At 43.0% G+C, this 21903-nt stretch overlaps 1 long non-coding RNA gene across 1 annotated transcript; it reads right to left on the bottom strand.

The window, feature by feature from the left end:
• Positions 1–772: 772 nt before the first annotated feature.
• Positions 773–1040, bottom strand: LOC311122917. The gene is made up of 3 exons (XR_014612524.1): positions 1018–1040; positions 870–932; positions 773–794 (listed from the first exon to the last, which is right to left on the bottom strand). It is a non-coding gene; the product is annotated as an uncharacterized lncRNA (long non-coding RNA).
• Between the last annotated feature and the right edge of the window lie 20863 nt (positions 1041–21903).

Genomic DNA, 21903 nt, shown 5'->3' with positions numbered 1-21903 from the left:
ATGCTGCGTATGATAACAGAGAAATTACTATTCCATAGCTACGATGTTATGGCAACACTAGCTAGTGTGGAACCCCGTGTTATCGGCATATTCAACCGCGTTTAAGAAATATATTACCTTCAACAGTGTTATCTTGTGATCAAGCCATCAATGTTATGTGATTATTGGTGTCGTAAAAATGTTAGCTAACGGGTTAGCAATTAGCATGTATTCATAATTTACATCAAATAAAACTTTAATTTCAGTTATGTGCATTGACATAAACAATGAAAACACTGTTGGAGTTTGTGTTGCAGAGGTGCACTTGGAAAGTAAAGGAAGAAATACAATAATATATATATATTATATTTTAGACATTTATTTTTTTGTACAAATAAATAATTTCATATGAACACAAACAAAACAAACAATTTAAATCTCCACCTCCATCCCTATATTGTCACAAAAATCACAATATAAATCCAGCTCCACCGCTACCTCTGGATCCCACTGCATACACCTGCAGTGGAACCAGTGCTGGCAGAAGTCACAGCACACCCATGGCACCTCGGATCTACACTCCTGAGGGGAGCTTGCAGGCGGATCATGCTCCCCGCAGCGGGTGGTGTCTTCTTTTGTAAATAATAAAATAATAATCAAATTTATTAACATGGTTTTGCAAAATGTAGAAGTTATTCAACAACAATAGTAATTGATACAACTGAGAGAGAGAGAAACAGATGAAGTACCTGAGAGTGGTGCCATGGGTGGCGTGACAGAGGTGACCTGTGGAGCTTTTCTCTTCCTTTTCTGTGCTGCAGTTTGAGTAAAAGTAGTGTTAGACAGAGCATGTTGCATCAAAACCCTTTTCAACTGTTCTACAGCAATACCTCTGGAGGAAGCTGCAGAGGTTTTGGAGGAGGTGGAGATGACTTGAGGGCTGGTGCTATGGACTGTAGATATGGAAAGATAACTTTTTTTGTTGTTGCTGTTTTATAAAACAGAAGTCATTTTTTTTGTAATTTAACATGTGTTTACCTGTGGAGGTGGCTGTATTCAAATTGCAGTGGGCAGGGACACCAGACGAGGCTGCTATGGTGGTGTGACCAGGGGAGACGTAGGAGGCAGTTGGTCCAGAGGAGGCCGTGTTGGTGGTGACAGACGGGGGGGGGGGGGTGGTGGTGGACAAAACCGCTGACGATGGCTTGGAGGAGCTTGTGTTTGTAATGGTGGGGTTGAGGGGCCAACGATGGTGTGGCTGGGAGAGTAGGCACGTGGCCTTCTTCTGCAGCTGGGGACTCCGGCGGCTCCTACAGGTGTTGCACACTGGGAGGCACTGGCAGTGGTGATGCAGCTGTCAGGAGCAGGGGGTCCAGCAGAGGCGATGGCGTCAATGGTCTCATCCATGGCAGCCCTCTCCTGTGCCCACTGTGATCTGAGGGCTGCCCGACGCTCTTTCTCCTCTGCCTCGGCCCTCTCCTTCTCACCCCTCTCCTGCCACTGGCGCGTGTATTCCTCCCCGGTGAGGCATGTGGCGACCACAGGGAGTCTTCTGTATCGGTCTAGCTGATATTTCAGGACAGTAAGGATGTGCCACAGGTCCTTCGCTATCAGCCCTCCCTCTATTAGGGGGTGCTCTTCTAGAGCTGGGACTGGAGCAGGGGCTGAGGGTCCTCCTGTGGTCACTGGGGAGGAGGTGCTGATGGACGGCACAGTGCTGCTGGTTCCAGGAGAGGCGGTGGTGGGACCCGGTAGGGACCGAGACGGCATTAAACGGGACCCTTCAATGGCTGAAGGGTGAAAAGGGAAGAGGCCACACTTCTTAAACCCTTCCACCACATAGCGCATGTCCTTGCAGCGCTGGTACGGGTAGCGGAATACTCTCCCCCTGTCCAGGGTGTCCGGCCTCATGCTCAGGTTCTTGTGCCTCTTCCTGAACATTTCCCACCACCTCTTCCCAAGTGGTGGGATTGTTTCCCCTGGGTGCCGAAACCTACAATAGAATAGAATATATAATTGTCCATCCAGGATGAAAATGTTTGTTTTGGCATCACCATACACATCCACATTTACATCACACACATTGAGAACAGTCAGTCCAGCAATCTACATACATAAACGCATAGAACACCAAATACCTGCTTATTTTGTCAGCGTATTTCATCAGCCTCTGTCTGGTGAAGGGGAACCAATGGCTGGCGCAGGAGATACAGTACTGCACCAGAGAATTTTCAAGCAATGTGGGTGGTCCACTGCGACAACCATGGGTCACCCGGCCGCTCAGCCTGTCCGCCAGGGTCTGCCGAGGTACACCATGCACCTTGGTAGATAAGAAAATAAAACTGTTACTAGCAGATAAAATTCACATACACGTGGTAATCTCCTAAAAACAAAAGATGCCTAACCTTGGCAGCCTGGCGGATAGCCATCCCTGCCCCGCAGTCCTCCATGGCATGGAACATGTCCACCTCACTCCACTGCTTCCTCTTGACTTTCTCCATGCTGTGGTGGTAAATACATGTAGCTAAATAACTTGGCATACTAGACACATTTTAGACAGATAACTCAATCTGAATATGTGTAAACATTTACATTTCAAAGCTAAGGCATTGAAAGGTGGTGATGAAAGTTTTCACAATAACTGAAAGTGTACCCACATTTTTTGTTTGATGTTATCTGTAATGAAAATGAGTGTCCCAGTAAGTTTAATATTTACATTTTAGTCATTTAGCAGACGCTCTTATCCAGAGCGACTTACAGTTAGTGAGTGCATACATTTTTCATACTGGCCCCCCGTGGGAAACGAACCCACAACCCTGGCGTTGCAAGCGCCATGCTCTACCAACTGAGCTACAGGGGACTGATGCATACATTGTAACATTTGACTAAATACTGCCTCTATGTAGCTGTTGTAAGATGAAACATAGCCAACAGTGATAGGTGTCAAAAAGTTCATGGTTCAAAATACATTTTTGCAGATCAAAGGACTCCAATTCTGAAAAGGTTAAACTTGACAACATTCAGCTGTTTTCGTGATATGTATTATCTAATGCTTACAATTTCTTTCCTTTTTGCTGTCTTAGCAGTTCTATCAACATTTAGCAACTAAGCTAGTAACATTAGAAAATCCGTTAGCTATATTTCAGAGGTAAAAAGTTCGATATTAAATGAGGTGTGGTCTGTCGCGCAGTCGAATTTTACAATATGCAGAGTGTTCCACAAAACGTGTACATAAAACTTTTTTGAAAACTCTCAAAACCGAACTTAACTAAAATCGGTGGTCAGCTAGCTAGAAGGGTGTCGTTAGTCGCAAAACGTACAGTTATTTTCCAGTCCATTTAAATGTCGAACTCGAGGTGATTTAGTCCTCCAACCGCTAGAGTGTCCGAAGTTAGGGGGTGTCCGATGTTGGGGGAAAATTTGCTAATGTTTTTAGGAAATGTTTTTGTAAAACATGCACCTTATATTGGATCATCTTGAGAGCAAACAATGGGACTGATTTGTTTCTGACCATCATCTAACAGTGAAATTACTATTCCATAACTACGAGTTGTTTATGGCAACACTATAGCTACATCGTTACTCAACCATTGGTCAAGGTCTGCCCACCCTCATCAATGTAATGCAAAGCACCTCTTCTACATTATAAAACAACATTAAAAACAATCCGCTTTTTATATTATAAACCAAACATTTCCAATCCAATCACATCACAGAAATCAAGCAGTACAGTCGTGGTGTAAAAGTTTTAGAATGACACAAGTATTGGTCTTCACAAAGTTTGCTGCTTCAGTGTTTTCAGATATTTTTGTCAGATGTTACTATGGTATACTGAAGTATAATTACAAGCATTCCATAAGTGTCAAAGGCTTTTATTGACAATTACATTACGTTTATGCAAAGAGTCAATATTTGCTGTGTTGACCCTTCTTTTTCAAGACCTCTGCAATCCGCCCTGGCAGGCTGTCATTATTGTGGATTATTGGAAATAGTCACATGTACAGGGTTGCAGGTGGTCATTGTTGAGATTAGTGTCAATAGTCACATGTACAGTGTTGCAGGTGGTCATTATTGGGGTTTATTGTGAATATTCACATGTACAGGGTTGCAGGTGGTCATTATTGGGGTTTATTGTTAATAGTCACATGCACAGGGTTGCAGGTAGTCATTATTGGGGATTATTGTGAATAGTCACATGCACAGGGTTGCAGGTGGTCATTATTGGGGATTATTGTGAATAGTCACATGTACAGGGTTGCAGGTCATTATTGTGAATAGTCACATGTACAGGGTTGCAGGTGGTCATTATTGGGGTTTATTGGGAATAGTCACATGTACAGGGTTGCATGTGGTCATTATTGTGGATTATTGGGAATAGTCACATGTACAGGGTTGCAGGTCATTATTGGGGATTAGTGTCAATAGTCGCATGTACAGGGTTGCAGGTGGTCATTATTGGGGTTTATTGTGAATAGTCACATGTGCAGGGTTGCATGTGGTCATTATTGTGGATTATTGGGAATAGTCACATGTACAGGGTTGCAGGTCATTATTGGGGATTAGTGTCAATAGTCACATGTACAGGGTTGCAGGTGATCATTATTGTGAATAGTCACATGTGCAGGGTTGCAGGTGGTCATTATTGGGGATTATTGTGAATAGTCACATGTACAGGATTGCAGGTGGTCATTATTATTGGGGATTATTGTGAATAGTCACATGTACAGGGTTGCAGGTGGTCATTATTGGGGATTATTGTGAGTAGTCACATGGTATATGTTAATATTATATATTATTATAATATATGCAAATACTTATTTCCCTCATTTAAAATGCAAATCAATTTATAACATTATTGACATGCGTTTTTCTGGATTTTTTTGTTGTTATTCTGTCTCTCACTGTTCAAATAAACCTACCATTAAAATTATAGACTGATCATTTCTTTGTCAGTGGGCAAACGTACAAAATCAGCAGGGGATCAAATACTTATTTCCCTCACTGTATGTAGTTGAATCTGTTTGAAAATCAATACTTGACTGAGGGACCTTCCAGATGTTGTATGTGGGGACAGAGGAAGGGTTAGTCATTCAAAAAATCATGTTAACCGCTATTATTTACTGAGTCTATATCACTTATTATGTGATTGGTAAAGCCCAACTTTACTTATGAACTAATTTAGGCTTGCCTAAACAAAGGGGGTGAATACTTATGCAATGACTATATTTTAGTTATTTATTTGGATTTGATTGTACAAATTTGTAGAATTTTGTTTTCACTTACACATTATTTTGTGTAGATGAATTACGGAAAATTATAATCAAATCTATTTCAATCCCACTTTTTAAAGCAACAAAATGTGAAAGAAGTTATAGTGGGTGTAGACTTTCCATAGGAACTGTATAGCCTAATAATATTTAGGAAGTTAATTTCCTTGGGAAGATAACTGCCGTGCTTCTCCATCCATTCATATATAGACTACTCTATTTAATTGAGACCAAACGCTCACCTAATCTGGCACGCCCAACTAGGAGAGGAGAGGTATGGCTGCCGAACTAGGAGAGGAGAGGTATGGCTGCTGAACTAGGACAGGAGAGGTATGGCTGCTGAACTAGGAGAGGAGAGGAGAGGTATGGCTGCTGAACTAGGAGAGGAGAGGAGAGGTATGGCTGCTGAACTAGGAGAGGAGAGGTATGGCTGCTGAACTAGGAGAGGAGAGGAGAGGTATGGCTGCTGAACTTGAAGCAGCAAGAAAGATGAGCGGTCCGTTGCACTTTCTCTTGACCTACGTTTTGCACGTAGGATATAGCCTGTCTTTTAGGAGCGGGAATATTTTCTGTCAGAGACAAATAAATGGATAATTAATATATATTGAGAAGGAGAAGACTCAACGCTCGTTCCCCATGTTGCGCCTTTTGCTTTATATTGATAATCACATTTTGGGATTTCACCTCGACTCACGTTGGTTGAACGTCCCCAACTTCTTTCTATTAACAGACACTGTAGTAAACTATAGCCTAATTATATTTAAGTGAATTTCCTTGGCAAGATTACTGCCATGTGATTTATTCGCCCATTCATAGGTAGCCTTGTAGGCTAGTGTGTGAATAATGTGACAGAGATGCTTTTAGTACAATAGCTAGGCTAACGCATACACAGCAGAAAGACACCGTTTCCAAATAATCTGCGGGACAAGTATATTTATCACAACATTTTCTGTCTGACCGCCTGCAACATGAAAAATACGGACCGCGCTGCAATGATCTCTGTCAGAGCCCGCAGCCCTCTTCCTCCAAACGTCTTTGTTGTACCATTTTGAAAGTGGAAAAAAATATATACAGTACCAGTCAAAAGTTTGGACACACCTACTCATTCAAGGGTTTTTCTTTATTTTTACTATTTTTACATTGTAGAATAATAGTGAAGACATCAACACTATGGAATAACACATATGGAATGATGTAGTAACCACAAAAGTGTTAAACAAATCAAAATATATGTGATGTTTGAGATTCTTCAAAGTACCCACCCTTTGCCTTGATGACAGCTTTGCACAGTCATGGCATTCTCTCAACCAGGTTCATGAGGTAGTCACCTGGAATATGTTTTGATTTGTTTAACACTTTGTTGGTTACAACATGATTCCATATGTGTTATTTCATAGTTTTGATGTCTTCACTATTATTCTACAATGTAGAAAATAGTACAAATAAGATAAAACCCTTGAATGAGTAGGTGTCCAAACTTTTGACTGGTACTGTATGTTATTACATTTTAGTACATTTGTCAGCCAAAACATGACACCCACCCTTTTTTTCATGTGTTCTATCGCAAACTGTCATAAACATAAAGCTTTCCAACGTAGCATCAACTATCCAACTATCCAAAGCCACATTGACATTTTGAAATTAGCACATCAATTACAAAAAAGTATAATTGAATATATTTAAATCCCACATTGTAACGTAACAAAATGTGAAAAAGGTTAAAGGGAGTGCAGACGTTCTAAATGCAATGTATTATATTACGTTAAGATTTCAAAATAGTCTGATGCATATCCTGTAGATCAGATCAAATAGCCTGAAGATCAGATCAAATAGCCTGTAGATCAGATCAAATAGCCTGTAGATCAGATCAAGGAACGCTGTCTATACTTCCATCCCTTTTGTTATTGGCTGATTCCATCGCCAGCAATGCCCAAAAATATTCTTGGAATTCTCACATAGAAATGTAATTGGGGTCTAAAATAAAAATAAGCTAAATCAATTTGCCCTTTTTCCCGATAGGAAATGTCCTATTGGTCTGAAGTGTAAGATATTGGTTTCTCCCATGGGAGCCCCGGGTTCATATCGTGCGTGTTACATACAGTTACAATATTTGAGCGCTGCAAATCTGCGTAGCAAGCAAACAGACTGTGTATTATTTTTAACATGCTGTGAAAGTAGTACTCACTTTTAGGAATGGGTAATCGTTTACAAGTTGCAAGCTATATCATAAACCCATCGTTGAAAACCACAATTTTTCATCTTCTGTGGTTTGGTAACTTCCTGTTGTTCAACGGACCGGAATGAAGAAGCAGAGTTTTGAAAAAATGTACAGTGGGGAAAAAAAGTATTTAGTAAGCCACCAATTGTGCAAGTTCTCCCACTTAAAAAGATGAGAGGCCTTGAATTTTCATCATACACGTCAACTATGACAGACAAAATGAGAATTATTTTCTCCAGAAAATCACATTGTAGGATTTTTAATGAATTTATTTGCAAATTATGGTGGAAAATAAGTATTTGGTCAATAACAAAAGTTTCTCAATACTTTGTTATATACCCTTTGTTGGCAATGACACAGGTCAAACGTTTTCTGTAAGTCTTCACAAGGTTTTCACACACTGTTGCTGGTATTTTGGCCCATTCCTCCATGCAGATCTCCTCTAGAGCAGTGATGTTTTGGGGCTGTCGCTGGTCAACACGGACTTTCAACTCCCTCCAAAGATTTTCTATGGGGTTGAGATCTGGAGACTGGCTAGGCCTCTCCAGGACCTTGAAATGCTTCTTACGAAGCCACTCCTTCGTTGCCCCGGGCGGTGTGTTTGGGATCATTGTCATGCTGAAAGACCCAGCCACGTTTCATCTTCAATGCCCTTGCTGGTGGAAGGAGGTTTTCACTCAAAATCTCACGATACATGGCCCCATTCATTCTTTCCTTTACACGGATCAGTCGTCCTGGTCCCTTTGCAGAAAAACAGCCCCAAAGCATGATGTTTCCACCCCCATGCTTCACAGTAGGTATGGTGTTCTTTGGATGCAACTCAGCATTCTTTGTCCTCCAAACACGACGAGTTGAGTTTTTACCAAAAAGTAATATTTTGGTTTCATCTGACCATATGACATTCTCCCAATCCTCTTCTGGATCATCCAAATGCACTCTAGCAAACTTCAGACGGGCCTGGACATGTACTGGCTTAAGCAGGGGGACACGTCTGGCACTGCAGGATTTGAGTCCCTGGCGGCGTAGTGTGTTACTGATGGTAGGCTTTGTTACTTTGGTCCCAGCTCTCTGCAGGTCATTCACTAGGTCCCCCCGTGTGGTTCTGGGATTTTTGCTCACCGTTCTTGTGATCATTTTGACCCCACGGGGTGAGATTTTGCGTGGAGCCCCAGATTGAGGGAGATTATCAGTGGTCTTGTATGTCTTCCATTTCCTAATAATTGCTCCCACAGTTGATTTCTTCAAACCAAGCTGCTTACCTATTGCAGATTCAGTCTTCCCAGCCTGGTGCAGGTCTACAATTTTGTTTCTGGTGTCCTTTGACAGCTCTTTGGTCTTGGCCATAGTGGAGTTTGGAGTGTGACTGTTTGAGGTTGTGGACAGGTGTCTTTTATACTGATAACAAGTTCAAACAGGTGCCATTAATACATGTAACGAGTGGAGGACAGAGGAGCCTCTTAAAGAAGAAGTTACAGATCTGTGAGTTGACCAAATACTTATTTTCCACCATAATTTGCAAATAAATTCATAAAAAATCCTACAATGTGATTTTCTGGACTTTTTTTCCTCAATTTGTCTGTCATAGTTGACGTGTACCTATGATGAAAATTACAGGCGCCTCTCATCTTTTTAAGTGGGAGAACTTGCACAATTGGTGGCTGACTAAATACTTTTTTCCCCACTGTATTTGGTGTCCATTAAGTCTTAAACAGCAAGGGGGCATTGTTTCCACTCCGTTGTGGCCGTCCCCATTTAAATGCAAGACCTAATCAGACCATTGTTGTGTTGTTTTACCCTCAGTGTACTAACATGAGAACTCCACTACCCTCTTTTTGGGATTTACAGGAAACACCTATTCCACCCCCCTCCTCCCTCTCCCTCCAACTCTCCTCCCCCCTCCCCCTCTTGGGGTCCCCAGGTCGTGCCTCTCCTGGTAACTTACTGCTGGGTCTGAAGAGGGTGTCTGTGCTGCTGGTCGACTGCAGGAAAACACCGGGACTGAGTGGGTTTATGCTCTTACATACATTTATTTTGGGACACTCCCTAGATGTCCTTAATTACCATTAAATACAATCACTAACCTTCTTAAAATGTAGAATCATTAGAAGCACTCCTACCCCATTGGTTACATTGATGATTTTAACCCATCCAAAATGCTCAAATCTGATCACAAGAGTTTGGAAAGCTGGGCCTTGAACTAACTTCGATATGAAGAAGGAACCCTAACTGTCTGTCTTTGTTTCACAGGGGACAGCCCTAACCGTCGCTCTCTCAGTTAAAGGGGCTTATCATCTGGGGAGGCTAACCGACATCATGATACTGACGAGGTAGAGAAGAGTCTCTCCAGATCAGAACACCTCAAGAAACACCAGCAGAGACTTACAGGGAAGAAACCTCACCGCTGCTTTGACTATGGAAAGAGTTTCACTTCTTCAGCAAATCTTAAAACACACAAGAGAATACACACAGGAGAGAAGCCTTACCACTGCTCAGACTGTGGAAAGAGCTTAACCACTTCAAACGGACTTCTAGTACACCAGAGAACACACACAGGAGAGAAGCCTTTTGGTTGTGATCAGTGTGGGAAGAGATTCACTCAGTCAGGAAGCCTGGCTTTACACAAGAGAATACACACAGGAGAGAAGCCTTACCACTGTTCAGACTGTGGAATGAACTTAACCACTTCAAACGGACTTCTAGTACACCAGAGAGTACACACAGGAGAGAAGCCTTTTGGTTGTCATCAGTGTGGGAAGAGATTCACTCAGTCAGGAAGCCTGGTTGAACACAAGAGAATACACACAGGAGAGAAGCCTTACCACTGCTCAGACTGTGGAATGAGCTTAACCACTTCAAACGGACTTCTAGTACACCAGAGAACACACACAGGAGAGAAGCCTTTTGGTTGTGATCAGTGTGGGAAGAGATTCACTCGGTCAGGACACCTGGCTGGACACAAGAGAACACACACAGGAGATACACCTTATAGCTGTGATCAATGTGGGAAGAGATTCACTCATTCAGGAAACCTGGCTTTACACAAGAGAATCCACACAGGAGAGAAGCCTTACAGCTGTGATCATTGTGGGAAGAGATTCACTCAGTCAGGAAGCCTGGTTGAACACAAGAGAATACACACAGGAGAGAAGCCTTACCACTGCTCAGACTTTGGAATGAGCTTAACCACTTCAAAAGGACTTCTACAACACAAGAGAACACACACAGGAGAGAAACCTTATAGCTGTGATCAATGTGGGAAGATTTTCACTCAGTCAGGGCACTTGGCTAGACACAAGAGAAAACACCACACTGTTGGGTAACCTTTCCACTTTTGTTAGCTCAGTCCAGTTAATGGTAGACTAGTGTACACACACCGGAGAGAAGCCCTACAGGGTGAGTTTTGCCACCTCTAGGGTTCTTAATGTGGCCTTCCTTAGTGTAATTTGATGTACTGTCAACAAGGGGTCCACCCTGTGAAAACTTTAACTATCCATTATTTCCAGATTTCTATTAATTGCAATGTGAGTGAAATAGTCTGTGTTTGAATGGTGTGGGCGTACATACCCCAACAACAGAATGGTGTGGGTGTTTCCCAACAACAGGATTGGTCAGCTCAGAGAAAGCAGGGCGGTAGCTCCTCCCCCTCTCTCTGCAAGTCTATTGTTAGGGTTAAGGCAAGAGTCCGTTTAACATGTTGACTAGTTGGGATGTGGTCAGAAAAGTCCCTTAAGTCACTGCCGTCCCACAGTCTGTTGACAGATGCTATGATACCAGTTAAGTCTGTTCACCAGAGATTACAGAAATGTTGGCAGGTAGATTTCTTTGGTTTGCTTAGCGAGCAAGCTAGAGGGATCTGAAGACTGATAACAATGTCTGAGGACAATTCACCATCACCATGATCAACCCTGTCTACCATCCAACTCACCATGATCAACCCTGTCTACCAGCCAACTCACCACGATCAACCCCGTCTACCATCCAGCTCACCTTATTTTGAAATGACATGATATTGTTTGGTAGAATGAACACAGTGTAGTGAATATTTTCCCAAACTGCGTTAACCACTCCAGTCAGCAGATGACGATGTGAGTCTTTCAAGAGCTGTTTCCTCCAGTGGACAGGACGCTTTTTCAACAAGGACTCATCAGCCGCCTCGGTAGCTTGCTAGCAAACAAACAAACCACAAAGTTGGCTGCTTCAGTGTTTTTAGATATTTTTCTCAGATCTTACTATGGTATACTGAAGTATAATTACAAGCATTCCATAAGTGTCAAAGGCTTTTATTGACAATTACATTAAGTTAATGCAATTAGTTAATATTTGCAGTGTTGACACTTCTATTTTAAGACCTCTGCAATGGCATGCTGTCAATTAACTTCTGGGCCACATCCTGACTGATGGCAGCCCATTCTTGCCTAATCAATGATTGGAGTTTGTCAGAATTGGTGGATTTTTGTTTGTCCACCCGCCTCTTGAGGATTGACCACAAGTTCTCAATGGGATTAAGGTCTGGGGAGTTTCCTGGTCCATGGACCCAACATTTCGATGATTTGTTCCCCAAGCCACTTCGTTATCACTTTTGCCGTATGGCAAGGTGCTCCATCATGCTGGAAAAAGCATTGTTCGTCACCAAACTGTTCTTGGATGGTTGGGAGAAGTTGCTCTCTGAGGATGTGTTGTTACCATTCTTTATTCATGGCTGTGTTCTTAGGCAAAATTGTAAGCCCACTCCCTTGGCTGAGAAGCAACCCCACACATGAATGGTCTCAGGATGCTTTACTGTTGGCATGACACAGGACTGATGGTAGCGCTCACCTTGTCTTCTCCGGACAAGCTTTTTTCCGGATGCCCCAAACAATCAGAAAGGGGATTCATCAGAGAAAATGACTTTACCCCAGTTCTCAGCAGTTCAATCCCTGTACCTTTTGCAGAATATCAGTCTGTTCCTGAGCATGCTCTGCACTGGTGGTGCCCTGATCCCGCAGCTGAATCAACTTTAGGAGACGGTCCTGGCGCTTGCTGGATTTTCTTGGCCGCCCTGAAGCCTATTTCACAACAATTGAACCTCTTTCCTTGAAGTTCTTGATGATCTGATAAATGGTTGCTTTAGGTGCAATCTTACTAGCAGCAATATCCTTGCCTGTGAAGCCATTTTTGTGCAAAGCAATGATGACGGCACGTGTTTCCTTACAGGTAACCATGGTTAACAGAGGAAGAACAATGATTTCAAGCACCACCCTCCTTTTTAAAGCTTCCAGTCTGTTATTCTAACTCAATCAGCATGACAGGGTGACCTCCAGCCTTGTCCTCGTCAACACTCTCACCTGTGTTAACGAGAGAATCACTGACATGATGTCAGCTGGTCCTTTTGTGGCAGGGCTGAAATGCAGTGGAAATGTTTTTGGGGGATTTAGTTCATTTTCATGTTAAAATGCAATGAATTGCAATTCATCTGATCACTCTTCATAACAGTCTGGAGTATATGCAAATTGCCATCATAAAAACTGAGGCAGCAGACTTTGAAAATTTATATTTGTGTCATTCTCAACTTTTGACCTTGACTGTATATTAACAGCAGGGTTTTAAACCCAGTCTGTGTGCTTACTAGTTATTACATGTCATATACAGTTGAAGTCGGAAGTTTACATACACTTAGGTTGGAGTCATTAAAAGTCGTTTTTCAACCACTCCACAAATGTCCTTTTAACAAATGATAGTTTTGGCAAGTCGGTTAGGACATCTACTTTGTGCTTGACAATTCTTTACAAACAGATTATTTCACTTATAATTCACTATATCACAATTCCAGTGGGTCAGAAGTTTACATACATTTAGTTGACTGTGCCTTTAAACAGCTTGGAAAATTCCAGAAAATTATGTCATGGCTTTAGAAGCTTCTGATAGGCTAATTGACATCATTTGAGTCAATTGGAGGTGTACCTGTGGATGTATTTCCAGGCCTACCTTCAAACTCAGTGCCTCTTTGCTTGACATCATGGGAAAATTAAAAGAAATCAGCCAAGACCTAGAAAAATAATTGTAGACCTCCACAAGTCTGGTTAATCCTTAGGAGCAATTTCCAAACACCTGAAGGTACCACGTTCCTCTGTACAAACAATAGTACACAAGTATAAACACCATGGGACCACGCAGCCGTCATACCTCTCAGGAAGGAGACGCGTTCTGTCTCCTAGAGATGAACGTACTTTGGTGCGAAAAGTGCAAATCAATCCCAGAAAAACAGCAAAGGACCTTGTGAAGATGCTGGAGGAAACAGGTACAAAAGTATCTATATCCACAGTAAAACGAGTCCTATATCAACATAACCTGAAAAGCCGCTCAGCAAGGAAGAAGCCACTGCTCCAAAACCGCCATAAAAAAGCCAGACTACAGTTTGTAACTGCACATGGAGACAAAGACAAAGATCGTACTTTTTGGAGGAGGGGGGGTTCGCTTGCAAGCCGAAGAACACCATCCCAACTGTGAAGCATGGGGTTGACAGCATCATGCTGTGGGGGTGATTTGCTGCAGGAGGGACTGGTGCACTTCACAAAATAGGAAGGAAAATTATGTGGATATATTGAAGCAACATCTCAAGACATCAGTCAGGAAGTTAAAGCTTGGTCGCAAATAGGTCTTCCAAATGGACAATGACCCCAAGCATACTTCCAAAGTTGTGGCAAAATGGCTTAAGGACAACAAAGTCAAGGTATTGGAGTGGCCACCTGACCTCAATCCTATAGAACATTTGTGGGCAGAACTGAAAAAGCATGTTAGAGCAAGGAGGCCTACAAACCTGACTCAGTTACACCAGCTCTGTCAGGAGGAATGGGCCAAAATTCACCCAACTTATTGTGGGAAGCTTGTGGAAGGCTACCCGTAACGTTTGACCCAGGTTAAACAATTTAAAGGCAATGCTACCAAATACTAATTGAGTGTATGTAAACTTTTGACCCACTGGGAATGTGATGAATGAAATAAAAGCTGAAATAAATCATTCTCTCTACTATTATTCTGACATTTCACATTCTTAAAATAAAGTGGTGATCCTAACTGACCTAAGACAGGGAATTTTTACTAGGATTATATGTCAGGAATTGTGAAAAACTGAGTTTAAATGCATTTGGCTAAGGTGTATGAGGAGGAACGAAACTGTGGCATTTTTAAAAATAGTTCTTAAAACACACCTTTTTAGTGGTGCTTTTCCTCAGGGTGCTTTTTAGTCGTGCATTTTTTATTGTAATTCTTTAGTTTTTTATCCTCTTATATTTGTGTAGTAAATATTTAGTTTTATTTTAATTTTTTGTATTAGTTTTTTTTCCTGTGAAGCACATTGTTTTCCATTCCATGTCTGAAATGTGCTGTATAAATAAAGCTTGATTTGATTCTCTATGGTGTTATTAGATCCCTAATATTTTAGTTAGGCCTGTAAGGTAAGATAGACTGATATGATTGAAATCTCTATGGTGTTATTGAATTTAAACAACAAGGCACTCAACCCCGTGGATTATTGTGAACAACTAAGAGCTGTTCTCTAACATGACGTGAAGAGCGAATAACACAACTAAGAGCTGTTTGTATTGGAGATTTTTAGTTAACTACTTAGACAACGTAACAAACCAATTATATGATTTATACAGTTTTGTAGAATTAAACGCCTATATACCTATGGATTAAGAACCAATTAAAGGGTTTAAAAAGAGCCATGATGAAATGGCTCTATAGGTATTTTTTCCATTACATATATTATAATATGCTTAGCAATAGTAGAGACATTTCTTTAGTGCAAATGCTGTGCTTCTGATAAATGATGGTTCCCTCTAGCTCCCTGCATCTGGTCTGGGCCTGTAGTCAAGGACATGGGATGTAGATAAACTTCAGGAACAGATACACCTGTATTGTAGTAACGGAACTAACGTTATCACTTGTTTGTGCGCTAAGACCCGATACACATAGACTCAAGAAGAAACCATAGTGGCTCAAGGTCAAGGGAGGGTGGCTGTTTGGATAAAGAGGGGGTTCCGATATGATATGAAAAGGAGACCAAGCAGACATGGGGATAGACAGGAAAGAAGCTAGACAAAGAAACCATAGTGGCTCCGATATGATATGAAATGATGAAGCTGTATAAAGAGAGAGCTCCAAGTCTGGGACGGCAGTTGCTCTGCAGACCAGCTCGGCTCTATTGCTTGTGTAATAAAGTCTCTTGATTCTACAAAAACTCAAAGTACTTTGTTTGTTTAAATAAGCATAGGGATAGTTATCTACAACAATAGCAGCTAAATATCCGCTAAATACAGTATATACAGTGCCTTCAGAAAGTATTCATACCCCTTCCACTTTTTCACATTTTGTTGTTACAACCCTGAATTTAAAATGGATTAAATTGAGATTTATTTTGTCACTTGCATACACACAATACCCCAAAATGTCGAGGGGAATCATGTTTTTCGAAGTTTTTACAAATGAATTAAAAATGAAAGGTTGAAATGTCTTGAGTTAATAAGTATTCAACCCATTTGTTATGACAAGCTTAAGTAAGTTCAGGAGTAAAGATTTGCTCAACAAGTCACATAAGTTGCATGGACTCACTCTGTGTGAAATAATAGTGTTTAACATGATTTTTGAATGACTACCTCATTCAGACAAACGGTACAATTATCTGTAAGGTCTCTCAGTCGAGCAGTGAATTTCAACCACAGATTCAACCACAAAGACCAGGGAAGTTTTCCAATGCCTCGCAAGGAAGGGCACCTATTGGTAGATGGGTAAAAAAAATAAACAACACTGAATATCCCTTCATTCATTACAGTTTGAATGGTGTATCAATATACCCAGCCACTACAAAGATACAGGCATCCTTCCTAACTCAGTTGCCGGAGAGGAAGGAAACCGCTCAGGGATCAACAACATTGTAGTTATTCCACAATACTAACCTAAATGACAGAGTGAAAAGAAGGAAGCCTGTACAGAATACAAATATTCCAAAACATGCATCCTGTTTGCAACAAGGACCTAAAGTAATAATGCAAAAAAAAAATGGCAAAGCAATTAACTTTTTGTCCTGAATACAAAGTGTTATGTTAGGGGCAAATCCAATCCAACACATTACTGAGTAACACTCTTCAAATGTTCAAGCTTAGTGGTGGCTGCATCATGTTATGGGTATGCTTGTAATCATTAAGGACTGGGGAGTTTTTCAGGATAAAAATTAATGGAATGGTGCTAAGCACAGGCAAAATCCTAGAGGAAAACATGTTTCAGTCTGCTTTCCATCAGACACTGGGAGATGCATTCACCTTTCAGCAGAACAATAACCTAAAACACAAGGCCAAATCTACGCTGGAGTTGCTTCCCAAGAAGATAGTGAATGTTCCTGAGTGGCCGAGTTACAGGTTTGATTTAAATCTACTTATAAATCAATGGCAAGACCTGAAAATGAGTGTCTAGCAGTGGAGGCTCCTCTGAGTAGGAAAGGGATGAGAACCATCCTCAGAGAATTTCATAAAAATAAAAATTGTAAAACATTGAAAAAGTTATCCTTTTTAGATAAAACTATACTAAATATATTCACGTCACCAAATAATTGATTAAAACACACTGTTTTGCAATGAAGGTCTACAGTCGCCTCAACAGCACTCTGTAGGGTAGTACCATCGTGTAGCTGGAGGACAGCTAGCTTCCGTCCTCCTCTTGATACATTGACTTCAATACAAAACCTAGGAGGCTCTTGGTTCTCAGCCCCTTCCATAGACTTACACAGTAATTACTTCTGGAGGAAGTCCTCCAACCTATCAGAGCTCTTGCAGCATGAACTGACATGTTGTCCACCCAATCAAAGGATCAGAGAATTCCTCTAGTACTGAAAGCACAAGGTACAGCTAGCTAGCTATCACTGCAGTGCATAAAATGTGGTGAGTAGTTGACTCAAAGAGAGAGAATGTGATGAGTGTGATAGAAGGAGTCAGGCGCAGGAGGGTAAATCACCGAATACAGAGTTTATTCCGTCGTACACAATTGTGCTGGATAGCGACACACGAAAACAGGCACAGTGGAAACTTTCTACCCTGGCAATACACGGTACAGGATACTCCAACAAATTACAGGCACAGGGGAAATATCTACCCCGGCAATACAAAGGGTGAGTAGCTCCACCGAGCTACACTACTCTCTCACAATAAACAATCACCCACAAGGACAAGGGAGGCAGAGGGAACACTTATACACGGACTAATGAGGGGAAAAGAACCAGGTGTGTGTAATTGACAAGACAAATGGAATGATGATATATGGAGCGGCAGTGGCTAGTAAGCCGGTGACGACGAACGCCGAAGCCTGCCCGAACAAGGATGGGAGGCAGCCTCGGCGGAAGTCGTGACAGTACCCCCCCCCCCTTAACGTGCAGCTCCAACAGCACGCCGACCCCGGCCTGGGGACGGCCAGGAGGACGCGGAGCAGGGCGAGCCGGATGGCGACGGTGGAAATCCCGCAACAGGGAGGGATCGAGGATATCCCTCACCGGGACCCAGCACCTTTCCTCTGGACCGTACCCCTCCCACTCCACGAGGTACTGAAGGCCCCCCACCCGACACCTTGAATCCAGGATGGAACGGACAGAGTACGCCGGGGGCCCCTCGATGTCCAGAGGAGGTGGAGGAACCTCCCGCACCTCAGACTCCTGGAGTGGACCAACCACCACTGGCCTGAGGAGAGACACATGAAACGAGGGGTTAATACGCTAATCAGAGGGGAAGGAATAACCTATAAGTGACCTCGTTGATTCTCCTCAGGACTTTGAACGGCCCCACAAACCGCGGGCTCAGCTTTTCCAACAGTCTTGAAGGAGTTCCCACATATGCTGAGAACTTGTTGGCTGCTTTTCCTTCACTCTGCGGTTCGACTCATCCCAAACCATCTCAATTTGGTTGAGGTCGGGGGATTGTGGAGGCCAGGTCATCTGATGCAGCACTACATCAATCTTCTTCTTGGTAACATAGCCCTTACATAGCCTGGAGGTGTGTTGGGTCATTGTCCTGTTGAAAAACAAATGATAGTCCCACTAAGCCCAAACCAGATGGGATGGCGTGTCGCTGCAGAATTCTGTGGTAGCCATGCTGGTTAAGTGTGCCTTGAATTCTAAATAAATCACAGACATTGTCACCAGCAAAGCACCCCCACACCATAACACCTCCTCCTCCATGCTTTACGGTGGGAAATACAATTGCGATCATCTGTTCACCCACACCGCATCTCACAAAGACATGGCGGTTGGAACCAAATATCTCCAATTTGGACTCCAGACCAAAGGACACATTTCCACCGGTCTAATGTCCATTGCTTGTGTTTCTTGGCCCAAGCAAGTCTCTTCTTATTATTGGTGTCCTTTAGTAGTGGTTTCTTTGCAGCAATTCAACCATGAAGGCCTGAATCACATAGTCTTCTCTGAACAGTTGATGTTGAGATGTGTCTGTTACTTGAACTCTGTGAAGCATTTATTTGGGCTGCAATTTCTGAGGCTGGTAACTCTAATGAACTTATCCTCTGCAGCAGAGGTAACTCTGGGTCATCCATTCTTGTGTCGGTCGTCATGAGAGCCAGTTTCATCATAGCGCTTGATGGTTTTTGCAACTGCACTTGAAGAAACTTTCAAAGTTCTTGAAATTTTCCGGAGTGACTTACCTTCATGTCTGCTGGTCCTGCTCACACTGCCCTACCCTATGCTTTGACTTCTTTCTCCCCTCTCTCTCCAGATAAAATCCTGCGACTTGTGACTGCAGGCCGCCCAACAACCTGCCCGCTTGACCCCATCCCCTCCTCCCTTCTCCAGACCATCTCCGGTGACCTTCTCCCCTACCTCACCTCGCTGATCAACTCATCCTTGACCGCTGGCCATGTCCCTTCCGTCTTCAAGAGAGCGAGAGTTGCTCCCCTTCTCAAAAAACCAACACTCGACCCCACTGATGTCAACAACTACAGACCAGTATCCCTTCTTTCTTTTCTTTCCAAAACTATTGAGCGTGCCGTCTTTAGCCAACTCTCTTGCTATCTCTCTCAGAATGACCTTCTTGATCCAAACCAATCAGGTTTCAGGACTGGTCATTCAACTGAGACTGCTCTTCTCTGTGTCACGGAGACTCTCCGCACTGCTAAAGCTAACTCTCTCTCCTCTGCTCTTGTCCTTCTAGACCTGTCTGCTGCCTTTGATACTGTGAACCATCAGATCCTCCTCTCCACCCTCTCCGAGCTGGGCATCTCCGGCGCGGCTCACTCCTGGATTGCGTCCTACCTGACCGGTCGCTCCTACCAAGTGGCGTGGCGAGAAGCTGTCTCCGCACCACGTGCTCTCACCACTGGTGTCCCCCAAGGCTCAGTTCTAGGCCCTCTCCTTTTCTCCCTATACACCAAGTCACTTGGCTCTGTCATATCCTCACATGGTCTCTCCTATCATTGCTACGCTGACGATACACAACTAATCTTCTCCTTTCCCCCTTCTGATAACCAGGTGGCGAATCGCATCTCTGCATGTCTGGCAGACATATCAGTATGGATGACGGATCACCACCTCAAGCTGAACCCTGGCAAGACGGAGCTGCTCTTCCTCCCGGGGAAGGACTGCCCGTTCCATGATCTCGCCATCACGGTTGACAACTCCGCTGTGTCCTCCTCCCAGAGTGCGAAGAGCCTAGGCGTGACCCTGGACAACACCCTGTCGTTCTCCGCCAACATCAAGGCGGTGACCCGCTCCTGCAGGTTCATGCTCTACAACATTCGGAGAGTACGACCCTGCCTTACACAGGAAGCGGCACAGGTCCTAATCCAGGCACTTGTCATCTCCCGTCTGGACTACTGCAACTCGCTGTTGGCTGGCCTCCCTGCCTGTGCCATTAAACCCCTACAACTCATCCAGAATGCCGCAGCCCGTCTGGTGTTCAACCTTCCCAAGTTCTCTCACGTCACCCCCCTCCTCCGCACACTCCACTGGCTTCCAGTTGAAGCTCGCATCCGCTACAAGACCATGGTGCTTGCCTATGGAGCAGTGAGGGGAACGGCACCTCTGTACCTTCAGGCTCTGATCAGTCCCTACACCCAAATGAGGGCATTGCGCTCATCCACCTCTGGCCTGCTGGCTCCCCTTCCTCTGCGGAAGCATAGTTCCCGCTCAGCCCAGTCAAAACTGTTCGCTGCTCTGGCACCCCAATGGTGGAACAAGCTCCCTCACGACGCCAGGACAGCGGAGTCACTCACCACCTTCCGGAGACATTTGAAACCCCACCTCTTTAAGGAATACCTGGGATAGGATAAAGGAATCCTTCTACCCCCCCCCCCCCCCCCCCCCAATTGTAAAGTGGTTATCCCACTGGCTATAGGGTGAACGCACCAATTTGTGAGTCGCTCTGGCTAAGAGCGTCTGCTTAATGACGTTAATGTGCCCTTGAGCAAGGCACTTAACCCTAATTGCTCCTGTAAGTCGCTCTGGATAAGAGCGTCCGCTAAATGACTAAAATGTAAATGTAAAAATGTAATGATGGACTGTAGTTTCTCTTTGCTTACCTTGTCACAACACAACTGATTGGCTCAAACTCATTAAGAAGGAAAGAAATTCCACAAATTAACTTTTAAGAAGGCACACCTGTTAATTGAAATGCATTCCAGGTGACTACCTCATGAAGCAGGTTGAGAGAATGCCAAGTGTGTGCAAAGCTGTCATCAAGGCAAAGGGTGGCTTTTTGAAGAATCTCAAATATAAAATATATTTAGATTTGTTTAGATTTTTGGAGCCCAGGAAGAGTGGCAGCAATTAATGGGAATCCCTAATAAATACAAATACAAATACTTTTTTGGTTACTACATGATTCCATATGTGTTATTTCATAGTTTTGATGTCTTCACTATTAGTCCACAATGTAGAACATAGTAAAAATGAAGAGAAATCCTTGAATGAGTAGGTGTTCTAAAACATTTAACCGGTAGTGTATGTAAATTAGATATTTCTGTATTTCAATAGATTTGCATTTTTAACAACATGTTTTCACTTAGCCATCATGGGGTATTGTGTAAGGGGGAAAAAATAATGTAATTCATTTTGAATTCAGGCTGTAACACAACAAAATGTGGAGTAAGTCTAGGGGTATGAATCCATTCGATAATAATAATAATAATATGCCATTTTCATCCATACATTATTTGTGTATGGGTGGTCCCGGGGATCGAACCAACTACCCTGGCGTTACAAGCACCGTGCTCTACCAGCTGAGCTACAAAGGACCACAATTCTGAAGGCACAGTAGCTATAGATAGTACACTGAATAATGAAACAATCCCTAGTAAGCTAATGTTTCGAGGGCGTGCTGACAGTATTATTTGGCATTAATAGACTGGTTTTATGCACAAAAGCGTTCTATCCAAGCTGGGAGAGAGCACGAGGAGGGTTCATGTCAT

The sequence above is a fragment of the Coregonus lavaretus genome (genome assembly GCF_964263955.1).
Source record: "Coregonus lavaretus genome assembly, contig: HAP1_SCAFFOLD_102, whole genome shotgun sequence".
Lineage (NCBI taxonomy): Eukaryota > Metazoa > Chordata > Actinopteri > Salmoniformes > Salmonidae > Coregonus > Coregonus lavaretus.
The sequence above is the reverse complement of the archived record's forward strand: the minus strand, read 5'-3'. Positions and strand labels throughout refer to the sequence as shown.